Genomic DNA, 15,238 nt, shown 5'->3' on the forward strand with positions numbered 1-15,238 from the left:
GTTCTTCATTTGCATTAGATTAATAAGAATATTTTAAGTATTCAGAAATCTCACCTCTCTCTATGAGATTTTGAGGGAATTGATTCAAAATTTTATATGGATCTCTATGAATTAATTAAACTTCATAAAAATTTATGGTTTTATAAATCTATTAAAATTTCTTAAATTTCCAATTGCATATACCCCTTAATCTCTCTATAATTCTTCAGTCAAATAGACATACAACACCCTTTAATTTATCAACCTATTTGATTTGTCTTTCCTACATTTTCTCTTTTCATTTTTAGTTGTCTAAACATGCTACTCTTACCACATATTGTATCATTTTTCTAAATAGAGATATGACTCACATGCGTTGATAGATCATACTTCTATTTAAATGATGATGCAAATAAATAGTAAGTGTAGCATTAAATTTAATTATCATTTGGCTGATGTCACGTGTGTGCCCTTTTTGCCGCTTTGCATCCATCATCGAACGGTTCAATTATGTACATAAATGTTTTATTTACAAGGTGATAGATATACGACAAGACTCATCGTTGACATTAATATGTGAAATTCCATACAGTAACACAAAGAGGTTGGTGATTTTGATTTTGTTAGACTGACAGGCTCGGTGCAAAGATTTTTATGTTATTTTTGTACTATTTAACCTCCTAGTGTTTGAAAAGTGACCAGCGCTCTGAGTCTGTCCTAACTCTCCTTTTTCCTCGTCGACCAATAAAATATTAGGATCATGCAAGATGCAACTAATTTCTGTAAAACAGAAAGGAATACTCTTCATATATTTTCCACCAAATTCATCAATTTTGATTTTTAAAATTTGATTTAACGATTAAAATAAGGATATCTTTAAAAGTTATAATAATTTTAACCCTTGTATCAAATTTCAAAATTCTGAATTAATATATTTAGTGAATTTGATAGAAGACATCCAACTTCTAAATTGTGTAAGACATACACGATAAGACACGATTAAACTACGTCGGCATTTAATTTCAATAATTAATAACAATCTGGACTATCAGCATTTATTTAAATCATCCATCACCGAGTTTTCCTACCCTTGGGGATTACCGAGTTTCTTACCTCAGCCTCCAAGTTTAACATTAGTCGGTGTGATGTAATCATGCTGAAAATTTAAAATTTGGAAAATAAAATAATTTGTGTTTCCAGTCTCCCAGCCTCCAAGTCTAACATTAGTCGATGTGACGTAATCGTGCCGAAAGTTTAAAATGTGGAAAAGGAGATAAATTGTCTGCTATTCTGTTTGGATGTTCTTTTTATTTCCTCTTATTTGTGCGGTCATAGTTAAATCACGTCAATATTTTATATTTCTATTATTTTTTATTTTATTATCTCTATAAAAAAATTAATATAAAATGTTGACATGATTTAACCGTGATCGATAAGAAGGAATGAGAAGACATCCAAATAGGAGGGAAGACGACCTGCTTTCTTTGGAAAATAATCCAAATTTGTGTTTCCAGTCTCCCAGCCACCAAGTCTAACATTAGTCGGTGTGACGTAATCATGACGAAATTTTTAAAATTTGGAAAATAAAATAATTTGTGTTTTCACTTTCCAGTATCCCCAGTCTCGAATACAAGGACTGGAACTTCCTGAAACTGCTTTCCCAAAACCACTATCCACTTGTATAACAACCACCTCACAAACACTTGCACAAAGTTAAAAAAAGTTAAAAAAAGTTAAAAAAATATTTTAATTTTAATTTAGAATATTAAGGTTTTTTTAAGAAAAAAGTTAAAAAAATATTTTTTTTTGCCACGTGGTGCATATCTGGCAGCCACGTGGCATAAATGTGGCAGCCACGTCACCACTTAACAGATCAATGGATGAAAAACGTAACGGATGTATTATATTGAAATAAAATAGTACTTGAGGTATGAAAGTGAAATGCTTTAAAGATGTTGTAAGGAATTGAAATTGATCCCAAACCTGAGGTGGTAAAGTGTAATTTACCTATTAATTAATTGTATATATACAATTAATTAATATACACACAAGTCATGATATAATAAGTTGACAAATGAGCTTCACCGAGTTGCAAAGTATGGGATCCCATCCCAATTAGGTTTCACTCACTCAGAGTCTCACTCACCTCACCCTCCTCTCACTCACTCGGCCTCAGCCCTTTCACATCCCCATTCCCCCATTTCGCACATTTGAGATCCGACCCTCACCATGGCCTCTCATCCAAAAATATCAACGATTCCTCAGGCAACCCACAACCTCAGCTTCTGCAACGGCACTCTTCGTCCTCCATCCTCCCTCCTTGGTATTTTCTCTATCTTTTTTATATTTGAAATTGAGATTAGGAATATGGTTGAGTTCCACTGGATTTCCATTCTCTTGTACCTGCACTATATATGTGTGATTAATATTGTCTAATTGAATCATGTGACTCTTGTCCTGCATTTAGGGCCATTTGTATATAGATGGTCTGTGGGGTTCAATAAGGGTGTTTTAAGTTCGTAGATTCTATAGAAATGTCATTGGCTTTAATTTGCCCTCCCCACCTCTTTTTCATTTAGGGCCATTTGTTGAGCTGGAGTACTGCCAAAATGGTTTTCTTCTTTGGTGTGGGGTGGAGTGTAGAGTCTTCACCTTTGAAATTTCAGGAAGTGGAGGTCTTCTTAGGTAAAGATTTTGTGTTTGAAAAAAAATTGCTAGGAATCAGTTGTAGAGTCTTCACCTTTGAAATTTCAGAATTGTTAGGAATCTCTTCTTCTTTGTGGTTTAGTTGGTTCAATTGGTTATGTGGTTCAGTTTCTGCGAAAGCTTCAGTTGCAGTAGAATTCAAAATTTTAGGAATAAAAACAATTTACTTTTCTTTAATTTTGTAACATCAAAAGAAATAGACAAGATAAATATATAACAATCATCCATCAGAGTCCCAGACTCACTTATCTATTTGAGGTTCACCTCCTTGAAAGGCATAAGCAAATGCCCCTCTGCTACCTGTAACGAAAATGTGAAATGTAAGTCATATTGATGAAAGCATGAGGGTGATGAATAACACCCTATCTCAAACTAAAGTTTCAAGAACTAAGATGGAGCACCAGTTAAAGTTAAAGGAAAAACAACACTCTAATTGACAACACTATTACCCGGGGAAAAATAAAGTGTTCAACTGTGCTGAAATTAGTACGTTCATAGAATGTTTACCCCTTCTAACATGATATGAAGGTTAATTAACAATTTGTTTTTTTGGTTGCTCTGCAGTGGCACAACTGACGACAAAAATCAAGAATCTATCTTCACTGTGAGGAGAAAAGAAGATCTCATTAGTTCATCAATACCAAATCTATGGCATGAATTGACCTCAAAGCTTCACTGTGAAACATTATGTGTTAAACCTGCAAGAGATGGATACTCAACAGGGGTTGGAAGGTTATGGTTCGTTTATCCTTGTTTACTTTTTCCTTTTATTTTTTATTTTTATTATGTCAGATAAGATCTCAATTTTAGACGACGAGACAATCTTGGAAGATATAGAGTTTTATGAAGCACTTGAAATAGGTATGAATATTTATTTTTCATTACTTTGTTTTTGTTTTTTCTCTTGTTTTGTTGCATGCTTACTTTCTTATTTTCTAATGAGTTCTTGATTTTTATATGTTCTAGAAAAAAAGGAATGTTGGCACATCTAGCATTGGGGATTCATAAACTATTCAGTCCTAACTTATCACCTTTTACTAGTGATGGTATGTATGTAACTTTAATTTTTTAGCACTTTCCTTACTAGTTTGAGTTGTAAGAGATATACTTTTGAATTCAACAAATAAGATATATAATTAACTGATGCATGAAGGAGATCATATGGGATGGGATAGTTAAATTGTTTGAGTGAGATGTTTTGGGGCATCTAGCTCGTAGCTTTGGATAATAAGTTTAGCATTGGAGCTCAGCTAGGTTTTTTGTTAGTTGTCTCTTTTTGTTGACTTGGTGTCACTACCAAATACATTTGCATTAGAAAAGACGTGTTGGATGCAACTTTATATAATCAGTTTTAGAAGATGTATTTGAATGCATGATGATTTGGTGTTCAAATAATTTAGTATTCGGAACCGTAAACTGGCAATAATTGAATCGGAACTGGTGTAGATCGAACCGTAAGGTTTTAGTAATAAATTTAAGCAGAAATTCACCGAACCGAACTGTTGATATTTTTCGGTTTTGGTTCCGGTTTAGGGGTGGAACCGCACCGTGCCCACCCCCACCCGTCTTTTCTTGCGCTTGATTGGAGAAAGGTTCTGACCTTAGGCTTCAAATGGATTGCGAGTCTTTCGATCTAAATTATTTGTCACCTCCATCGTTACTGTTTCTATTCGGATAAAAACCGCTTGGGGATATAGCGGTGAGTCCTCTTAGGCTTATTGAGTTAATTCAATGTAGGTCTAGGTTCAATTTTGTGTGAGACTATCTTCCAGGTCAAACACGTGTAGCTTGGTGTAGGCAAATTAAAAGGGAACACATATATGGTTAAGATGTTCTAGGAATGATGAATTGAGGTTGTACAAGCTGCATTTCAATCTTAGAGCACGTGTACTTGTATTGCCTTCTTCATGAAATGTAGAATCTTTAAGAAATGAATGTTGCGGATGTGCCACAGCTTTGTTATAGTACCAATGTTACACCATGGTTCTGGTTCTGTATGTTGGATTTTTCATGCATGTTTCTGTGAAGTTGTTTCATGTCAACTGTATTTTGTTTTTCTTGTTAGCTCTGAAGAGTAGATGTTATAGGCATAGGTCACTTTGGAGAAATAAACTAGTCTGACTTCTTGTTAATTCGTAGGCACCCATCAAGGGTATACTTTCTCTGCAGAAAGCAGCTTTAGCTCGTCATCATGGTGCGAAGTGGGGCCTAGCTTTTAGATCATTCAGCACTCAGGGTGCAGCACCCTCTACTACTGCTCAACCTCCACCTCCACCACCTCCCGAAAAAAACTCATTTTGGTGGTTTGAAAGATGAAGACTGGATTTTCACCAACTTATATGGGTTGCACTACCCATTTCTCAAAGGTGCCATGAAACGAGGTGACCGGTACTGAACCAAAGATCTAGTTATTAAAGGTGCCGATTGGATTGTCAATGAAATGAAGAAGTCTGACCTACGTGGACGTGGTGGTGCTGGTTTCCCGTCTGGTCTCAAATGGTCTTTTTATGCCAAAAGTATCTGATGGCCGTCCTTCCTATCTTGTCGTCAATGCTGATGAAAGTGAACCTGGAACCTGTAAGGACAGGGAAATTATGCGCCACGACCCACACAAACTTTTAGAGGGTTGCTTGATTGCTGGTGTTGGGATGAGGGCCAGTGCTGCTGACATCTATATAAGAGGTGAATATGTGAATGAACGGTTAAACCTTGTAAAAGTTAGAAATGAAGCTTATGCAGCTGGATCACTGGGGAAAAATGCTTGTGGATCTGGTTATGATTTTGATGTTCATATCCACTTTGGTGCTGATGCCTATATTGGTGGTTTGAAAGATGAAGACTGGATTTTCACCAACTTATATGGGTTGCACGACCCATTTCTCAAGGGTCCCATGAAACGAGGTGACTGGTACCGAACCAAAGATCTCGTTATTAAAGGTGCTGATATTGGATTGTCAATGAAATGAAGAAGTCTGTCCTACGCGGACGTGGTGGTGCTGGTTTCCCATCTGTTCTCAGATGGTCTTTTTATGCCAAAAGTATCTGATGGCCGTCCTTCCTATCTTGTCGTCAATGCTGATGAAAGTGAACATGGAACCTGTAACAACGGGGAAATTATGTGCCACGACCCACACAAATTTTTAGAGGGTTGCTTGATTGCTGGTGTTGGGATGAGGGCCAGTGCTGCTTACACCTATATAAGAGGTGAATATGTGAATGAAAGGTACTGGGACAAAATGCCTGTGGAAAAATTTAAATTTCTGGAGAACCTGTGTTTCAAAGCTCTATAGTTCTTATATTTCATTTTATGCAAAAGAAAAATTTAACTGCGTTATACAGTCATCTTTTTTCTCAAATGCATGCCTACTCCCTACTTACCGAGCTTTAAATTAGAATGAGTGTGAGTTTTAGCAGAAGGTCGAAAATTTTGGTATACGGCACGTACCTTCCAGCGGAAAAGGTGAAGGCAATGGTCCACGACCTGCGGGAAGAGCTAGACGACAGAGAAATTGAGAGAGATGAAAAAGACTAATTCAACAAAAAATTATAAACCCACAACCTTATACAAGACAGTGAGCAACGAGAGCATACAAGTCAGTGGCTAGCCCAGAAATTGTTGAGCATACAAGTTAGTGGCTAAGCCAGAAATTGTTGAGGTGTGGAATGAAACTTAAAAAGATAAAAGGTTTAAAAAATGTAGACAACTAAAATTTTTTAGATAGTATAATATTAATGTCGTTCATAATTTATCAATATAAACAAGTTACAATTGTTGTTGGCGAAGTTTCGTGTCATGAAAACGTCGCATAATCTATGTGAGGGTGCTTCTCACCTTCTTGTGTGAGTGATCCCAATCATGGTTCTGTTTTCTGCCGTCGATCCTAGTTGCGGCTAGGATCGGTGGGTGGCTTTCTGTTATTGTTTTTTTTTTTTCTTCCCCCCTTTCATCTGCTGATGTTTCTTCCAATTTTTCTCTTTGGCCTTCCCATTTCTTCAACCCCTGTGGGTCTCCCTTTTCATGGCATTTCCTTGCTTTGTTTTTCAGCCATGTTTTCTGTTGAGTTCGTGTGTAGAGTTCCGATGTTGTATCTAGCTTGGTTGTCTCCCACAACACCACGTTATCCTTGTTATTTGCCGTTTTTGGCGGTGTTGCTCGGGATTTTCCTGGAGCTTCTTTCCGATGGTTGGCTTCTCTCTTGTCGACCGTCTCTTGTTCATGGATGTGTGCAAGTGGTGCCTGAGGAGGGAAAGTTCGGCGATGGATGGCGGATCGGGTGGCTGGCTGGTTCTCGGATCGGCGGTGGAGAACAAAGTAGATGTTTCTCAGTTGTTCGTTTTTGTTTGGGCTTCACTGTTGTTGGGCTCATTTTCTGTGTTTTCTTTGTTTTTGGGCCCGTTCTTTGTTTGTTTGTAGGAATAAATTGGGCCTTTATTTGGTTTGTAAGTGTGTGTTTGTTTTAATAAAAGTTCCTCTTTGACGGTCCTTTTGGATCCCACTTTCAAAAATAAAAATAAAAATAAAAAAATAACGAAGAGTCGAGAGCAAATGGATTTTCAAAAGGAGAATGAAGATGTTACCGCACAGTGAAGGTTTTTTTGGCTGCAAGTCGGGGACAGACAAATAGCACGGGTGGACCTTTTTTGCTACCTCTCTAATACTTAGTTTGATAGTATTATCATGAAATCTATTTTTATTTAGGGTAAAGTACAAAAAATTACCTCAACTATTGGGGTCACGACAGTTTCATACCTCATCTTTTTAAATTGACAATATCATACTACATCTTACGAATTTGTGACAATGTCATACCTCCGTCAATTTTTCTGTTAGTTTTTCTATTAAATGGTGATGTGGCAAGAGACGGGACCACTTTCTATTAAAAAATTAATAAAATATTATTAAAAACTAAAAAAAATATTTAATATTTTTTAAATATTAAAATAATAAATAAAAGTGAAAAAAAAAAAAGGTAAAGTACAAAAAACTACCTCAACTATTGGGGTCACGACAGTTTCATACCTCATCTTTTAAAATTGATAATGTCATACTGCATCTTACGAATTTGTGACTATGTCATACCTCCGTCAATTTTTCTGTTAAGTGCTAACGTGGCTTGATTCGGGACCTACTTTCTATTAAAAAATTATTAAAAACTAAATAATAATTATTTAATATTTTTTAAATATTAAAATAATAATAAAAAGCAGAAAAAAAAAGAAAAAAAAGAAAAAAAACCTCATTTCGTCCCTCCCCTCCCCCCTCCTCCCTCCTCTCTCCTCTCCCCATCTTCATCTTCTTCCCCCACCTGCAAATCCCAACAAAAAAAAAAAAAAAAAACCCAAATCCCGTCGCCAGGAAGATGGGTGAGCAAAGAAGGTGGAGGATGGGTGCGAAAGAGGATGTGGAGAATGGATGAAAGTGGTGGATTTTGGGTTTGATGGATTTTCAAAAGTTTTTTTTTTTTTTCCTTCTTTTTTTCCTCTTCTTCTTCCGTAGGGGAGTTGATGGTTTAAAAAAAAAAAAAAAAAAAAATTTCCTTCCTCCTTTTTTTCCTCTTCTTCTTCTTCCTTCTCCTTCTCCTTCTCCTTCTTCTTCTTCCGCAGGGGGGTGTTGATGGGTTTTCAAATTTTTTTTTATTTTTTCTTCCTCTTCTTCTTCTTCCTCCTCTTCTTCCTCTTCTTCTTCTTCCTCCTTCTCCTTCTCCCTTCTTCTTCTTCCGCGCCGACAGGGGGGAAATTTTTTTTTTTTCCTTCCTCCTTTTTTTCCTCTTCTTCTTCTTCTTCCTCCTCCTCCTCCTCCTTCTCCTTCTTGTTCTTCCGCAGGGGGGTTGTTGGGTTTTCAAAATTTTTTTATTTTTTTTATTTTTTTGGGTTTGCAGGTGGGGGGAAGAAAATGAAGATGGGGAGAAGAGAGAGGAGGGGGGAGGAGGAGGGGAGGGACGAACTGATGGTTTTTTTTTTTCTCTCTCTGCTTTTTATTATTATTTTAATATTTTAAAAATATTAAATAATTGTTTTTTAGTTTTTAATAATTTTTTAATAGAAAGTATGTCCCGAATCAAGCCACGTGAACACTTAACAGAAAAATTGACGGAAGTATGACATTGTCACAAATTTGTAAGATGCGGTATGACATTGTCAATTTTAAAAGATGAGGTATGAAACTGTCGTGACCCCAATAGTTGATGTAGTTTTTTGTACTTTACCTTTTTTTTTTTAATTTTACTTTTATTTATTATTTTAATATTTAAAAATTATTAAATATTTCTTTTAGTTTGTAATAATATTTTATTAATTTTTTAATAGAAAATGGTCCCCGTCTCTTGCCATGTCAGCATTTAACAGAAAAACTAACAGAAAAATTGACGGATGTATGACATTGTCACAAATTCGTAAGATGCGGTATGACACTGTCAATTTTAAAAGATAAGGTATGAAACTGTCGTGACCCCAATAGTTGAGGTAGTTTTTTATATTTTACCCTTTTATTTATTGTGTTTTGTACCGAACTAAAATATGTGCACTATGGACATAAGATTAAGTGAGTTTGCTAATTGTGGCATGCGGTATAGTGCTCAACTTTTTTTATCTTGTGTCTCCGCAGGTTTATGAGAATTTTTTATCGGCCTAGTTACTTGTGCTCTCCAACCAACAGTAGCAACAGCGCAAGGGTCTTCATGGTCCAGTTGGGTTTCATTATGATAATGGAAAACTTAGGTTACTTTAGGTTTTTTTTTAATCTTTAGTTTATTATTTCTAAGCGACGTTTGCACTCTTTGAACATGTTTAGTTTATCAAACATGTATCTAATTTAAAATTTACTTCTATTGAATTATAAATTGTCATTATGATGTAGTTCATATTATTCATTTGCTTGTTCATTGAAATTAAAGTTTTAATTATAGATTATCAGCCAAAATTATGAAAATATTAAATGAGAAAAACAATATAAAATTTATATTGATTTTAACATAGTATGTGACGAAAGAATAAGTGATCACACATTCCAAGCAACTATGAAATTTGAGCTGAGAATGTGTGAGGAAAGTTGGGTCACATATAGAGCTAACAAGTGACAAATGAAAAATTCGTCACATAAACTATAGGTGACGCCCCTTGTGATGCATGATATTCGTTACATATAAACATATGTGACGAATTTCAGGTTATATGTGGTGAAACCCTTTTGCTCACATAATCCATGTTTTCTTGATCATTGATATTCCCTTAATATGTTATGCTCAAGTAGTTCCTCGATATTGATGATTGACTTTCCCTCAGCTATTCAACAGCCATGGCATCGGGTGACATCAAACGTATCTTTACATGTTAACCCTTTATGACATCTAGATTAATTTAAACAAGTAAGAACCCATTAAGCTCTATGGAAATTGTTGGAAAACCACATAAACCCTAATTGCGTGGTATCTACAAATAGGTGTTTATGGTATCATTTGCAAGAATCTAAACCCAAGTTAAGTATGACATCGACTCTAACTTGCATCAAATCAACTTATAATCTAAACCTAGATGGTGATCAAGCATCTAAATAAAAATCAAGCATATTACGGTTAGCAAAAGATACTCAATATAGAATAAAAACTTGATAATAACAATGTCACAAGATAATTAAGTATTCATGATCAGGCTACATCGTAGCCATAGCAAAGAAAAACTCCAAAGTAGCTCTTCCTCTTGTCTTTCCTTGCCGCATCTCCACTTTGTGAAATATGATGTGTTTGGTTTATTTGGTGGCTTCCTCCATCAAACAAGGAGAATGAATCTCCTTATAAAACCCACAGGAACGGCAAGAAAATCCTAATTAAATCCCCATTAAAATCATAGTCTTAATGGACTTTAAGTTTTTATTTAAGAAAGGAAAAATAAACGGAAATAATAAAAGCTAGATATTAAGTTCTCTCCTAAAATCTATTGGATAGCATCCCCATGTCCATTTGATTTCTAAAATGGATATCGCTTATCTTCTTGTTGTAATGCATTTTTCTTGGTACAAAAGTATACTCTTGCTCCATTAGAATTACTTTAGACATCCGAAAAGTTTGTTTTCCACTCCTTTTTTGCATAATGCCTATAAAATAAAACAATAGAATTGAGTGCATTTAACCCTTTCATATATACAAAATCCAAAGAAAATATATTTTACTAATATATGAAAATATGATCAGATTAATTTATTCTTTACCTCGAGTATCCTCATCCTTTGACCGAAGCATGATTGGAGTTTATTTTTAAAATCATCCTTAAATTCTAGTTCGAAGCTCATTTAGGCTAGTCGAACTCATATTTCACGTGAATTTTCATTATAGTTAATTATGAGTATGCGTCAAATTTGATATTTGAATTGCAAGAATTATTTCTTAAATTTTATGATTTTAAAGTACAGAAAAAAAAAAGTTGATGTTGTCATTTTATGCAAGTGGTAAACCATGTTTCTTCATAAAGGATAATAATATATCATCAATAAGAAATAAATACATTAATCAACATTTAAATAATAATTCAATCATCAACATTTACATCATGTAATTTAGAAATTTGATCTCTCTAACATAATCCATTCATAAATAGTTCCTAACTATTTTCACAAAACCGATGTCGTCGAAGCTTCATATGATATATCCTGATTTTATTTGAGTTTAAAATGGAGATTTCTTTTTGTCGAATTAAAATGCAGATTTATACAGTGCTTTTACTTTTACACGTGAATTTATTAGTCCTCTTCAAGGTGATGTATCTACAAAGAGATGTAAATCTAGTATTTACATATATTTGTGTACCTATTTACTTTTATACGAGTGTATATATATGCACTTTTGTATTTATATACCAATAATTCTGTATCTATGTATATTTATGAAACCACATGGTTAATGCACGTACCCATATTTTCAAAATTTTATAGCAAGAAGAACGGTATCTGTTTATTTTAATTTTTAGGAATAAATTTATCTACCAACTCATATTAATAAATTTGAGAAAGATCAAGGTAGACTCTTTTTTTTTTTTCGACTTTTTAGCCAAAATGGTTCCTGAGATTTGCATAACACATCACTTTGGTCCCTGAGATTAAAAATCAATAGAAATTGTCTCTGAGATTGTCCACCATTCATTATTTTGGTCATTCTGTTAAAAACTCCGTTGAGTGTCCCGGAGCTCTTGGCCGAAAGTTTGGCAATTTTCAAAGTTTTGTAACTCAATCGTTTCTTAACCAAATTCGACCCATAATATATCAAAATGAAGATAAGAAAGTGTAGAACAAGATTATAACTTCTTCAATACTAAATGAAATCAAGTGATTCAAAAACGAAAATCATACTTCTCGATGAGAGAAAAGCATGGTACCTTTTTTCGACGGCTATATCACTGTGGTTTGATCGGAAAATGGCTCGAGATTGGCTGTATTGGTCTTGAGTTAGCATTTTCGAGCCCTTTTTTGGCCAAACCATGACGAATTAGCTGTCGAGAAGGGTACCATTCTTAAGAATTTTGTATGCCTTCTTGATTGGGTAATAACGTTATTTTATAACTAGTTTATGTCATTTAATCTTTCAGCTTTTTGTGGCATTGGCAGTAATAACTACACTGGAAGAATACCTGACTACTTTCGAAGTTGGAAAAACCTCCGGGCCTTGTAATAGATCTCTTTTATTGCACTTTTTAAATTCTCAACTGAAATATTTCATGTGCAATCCTAAATCCATCAAATATGCTGTTTACAGAGAGATGCAAACGAGTGGTCTTGAAGGCCCCCTTCCATCTAGTCTCTCTGCCTTGAATAATGTGACAGATCTATGACTCCTGCCTTCCAAGCTATCAGTTATCTTAATTTGCATGATCTCCTTGCGTCTTTCTAATTTAGAGAGAAAAATGGATTTATGAAGATACTTGTATTCCAACACGTTATCATGCTGTAACCTTTTGCAGAAGGATTAGCGACTTAAGCGGTGAGAGTTCAGTTTTTCCAAACTTATCAAGCATGACGGGTATTAATAAATTGTGAGCCATATTTTAGGTTTTATATATATTTCTATAAGCATAACGCATGCAGATGAAAACTAATTTTCGAATATTGGTTGTTCAAATTGCAGGATGTTAAGGAGCTGCAATATAACCGGAGAAATGCCTGAATATATCTCTACCTTGACAAATCTGACTGTTTTGTAATTCTTCTATCTATTATTCTCCATTTTTTCGTGACATGGTCGTCTTAATAATTGGTTTTACACTGTAGCTCTAGATTATTACTAGGGAGACTTTGGATGCGGTCCTTAGTTATAAATATTCTTTGATTGAAACCTTGTTGGTTTTTAATTTTTGATTAAGGTCCCTGAAATCAATGTGATAATTTATTTCTATGTACGTTACTATATTTTTTTAAATTAAAAACTAGAAATTTTAGTTGTTTATATAAATGAGATTTTAAATTAAAAAAACACAATTTGTGGGATTAAAAATATTAAAATATAAATATACTATTGTGTGTGTATAAACATGGGTACATTCATCAAAATTAACCAAAAAATTAATTGTATCAAAACATGGGTACATTCTTCAAAATCACAAAAAAAAAAAAAAAAAAAAAGATATTAGGCTTAATAACTTTAGTAATTTTTTTCGATTAAACTTAACATGGATACGTTTTAAAATTAAAGAAAAAAGAATGTACCCATATAAGTTTAAAAATGGATTAGAAAAAAATTGAATTGATTTTATATAAAAAAAATTGTACATTTTACATATAACAAATTGGTATATTTAAGAATGAGTACATTTTAAGATTAAAATTTTTTACATGAATGGGTACATATAATTAGCATGGGTACATTTAGCAAAATAAAAAGTACAAATAAAAAAAATATATGGGTACAAACACAAATAAACTTTAAAAAATATGGGCACAAAAGGAAATTAATATATGGGTACAAATTAAAACTGAAAAGAAAATTGGTACAAATTAAAAAAGAATTACAAATTAAAAATGGGTACAAACTAAAACTAAAAACATCTGATAAAAAATTTAGTCATAAATATAAATATACTAATTGTAACATTTTTAACATTATATGAATATATTTAGAAAAAAAAAATATTTATTATTGAAATAATTAATGATATTATTAATACCCAAGGACCTTGATCAAAAATTGAAAATGAATAGGATTTTAATCAATGAAGTGGCAAAAGGAAGGATGAGAACCTAATTTCTCCTTATTACTAATGTTGTATAACAAACTGGGAACACTATATATGAGCAGTTTGACCTTACACTTCGAGATTTGTGGACTTAAAATGTTTGCTTGACCTTACACGTAATAAGCTTTAAAACATGTAACTTTCAGTTAAGCAGCACATTCTAAATTTGTCCAAAGCCCCACCGTGAATTTGGTGTGCACACAATGTTCTATTTATTATTCACACTAACAGGCTACGTACTGGTTGATTTATTTATGTTTTTAAGATTTGCTTAATTTACTTCTGATTATTTGTATACATGCATAATCATTTGCAGAGATCTTAGCTTCAACAGATTGGAAGGGAGTATTCCAAAATTTGCAGATATTAGGGAATTGGCCACAATGTAAGGAATATAACTCATAAGGGTAGCTAACACACATGATGATGCATGGAGGCATTTCCGGCCAAACTACGGCGAATTAGCTGTCGAGAAAGGTATCATTCTCTTCATCTCGTTGAGAAGTATGATTTTCATTTTTGAATCACTTGATTTCGTTGAGTATTGAAGAAATTATGAATATTTAAAGTTTACCCAGTTTCTGGCGAGTTTTTCAGTTTTCCAGCGGACCAGTCACCTTTCAAACTATTTTCTGGTCATCTCTGGCATCCATTGGGCTTCTAAATGGTAAAATCTTGTTCTACACTTTCCTATCTTCATTTTGATATATTATAGGTCAAATTTGGTTAAGAAACGATTGAGTTACGAAGCTTTGAAAATTGCCCAAACTTCAAGCCAAGAGCTCCGAGACACTTAATGGAGTTTTTAATGGAAGGACCAAAATAATAGATGGTGGACAATCTTATGGACCATTTCTATTTATTTTCAATCTCAAGGACTAAAATAAAGTGTTATGCAAATCTCAGGAATCATTTTGGCTAAAAAGCCTTTTTTTTTTCCTAACTTGAAAGTGAAGATTTAATGATATTAAAATTAGGGAATCTTAATAAAACACTTTGATACCGTTCACTTTTAACGAAAAAAATATTTTTACCTTAAAAAGTCACTCATGGTACCATTTACTTGTTCCTTTATTTTGTTATTTTCGTTAAAATTAAATTTTTTTAAGGATTTTTCGTTAGTTTTCTTTTATAATTAGTGGTTGTTTTGGCGGGTGGTGGTTGATGTAATGATACACGGAAGTTGTCTTAATGGTCAATACCATAACTATTCTGGATTCCTGCGCTACTACGTTGCAGTTTCAGACTTTCATGTGAAGGTTTTCTTATTCATACTTTCATGTGAATCTACTGCTTGCAGTTTCATACTTTCATGCGAAGGTTTAATGTTAAAATCAGT

This window comes from Pyrus communis, chromosome 4 (genome assembly GCF_963583255.1).
Source record: "Pyrus communis chromosome 4, drPyrComm1.1, whole genome shotgun sequence".
NCBI classification, from domain to species: domain Eukaryota; kingdom Viridiplantae; phylum Streptophyta; class Magnoliopsida; order Rosales; family Rosaceae; genus Pyrus; species Pyrus communis.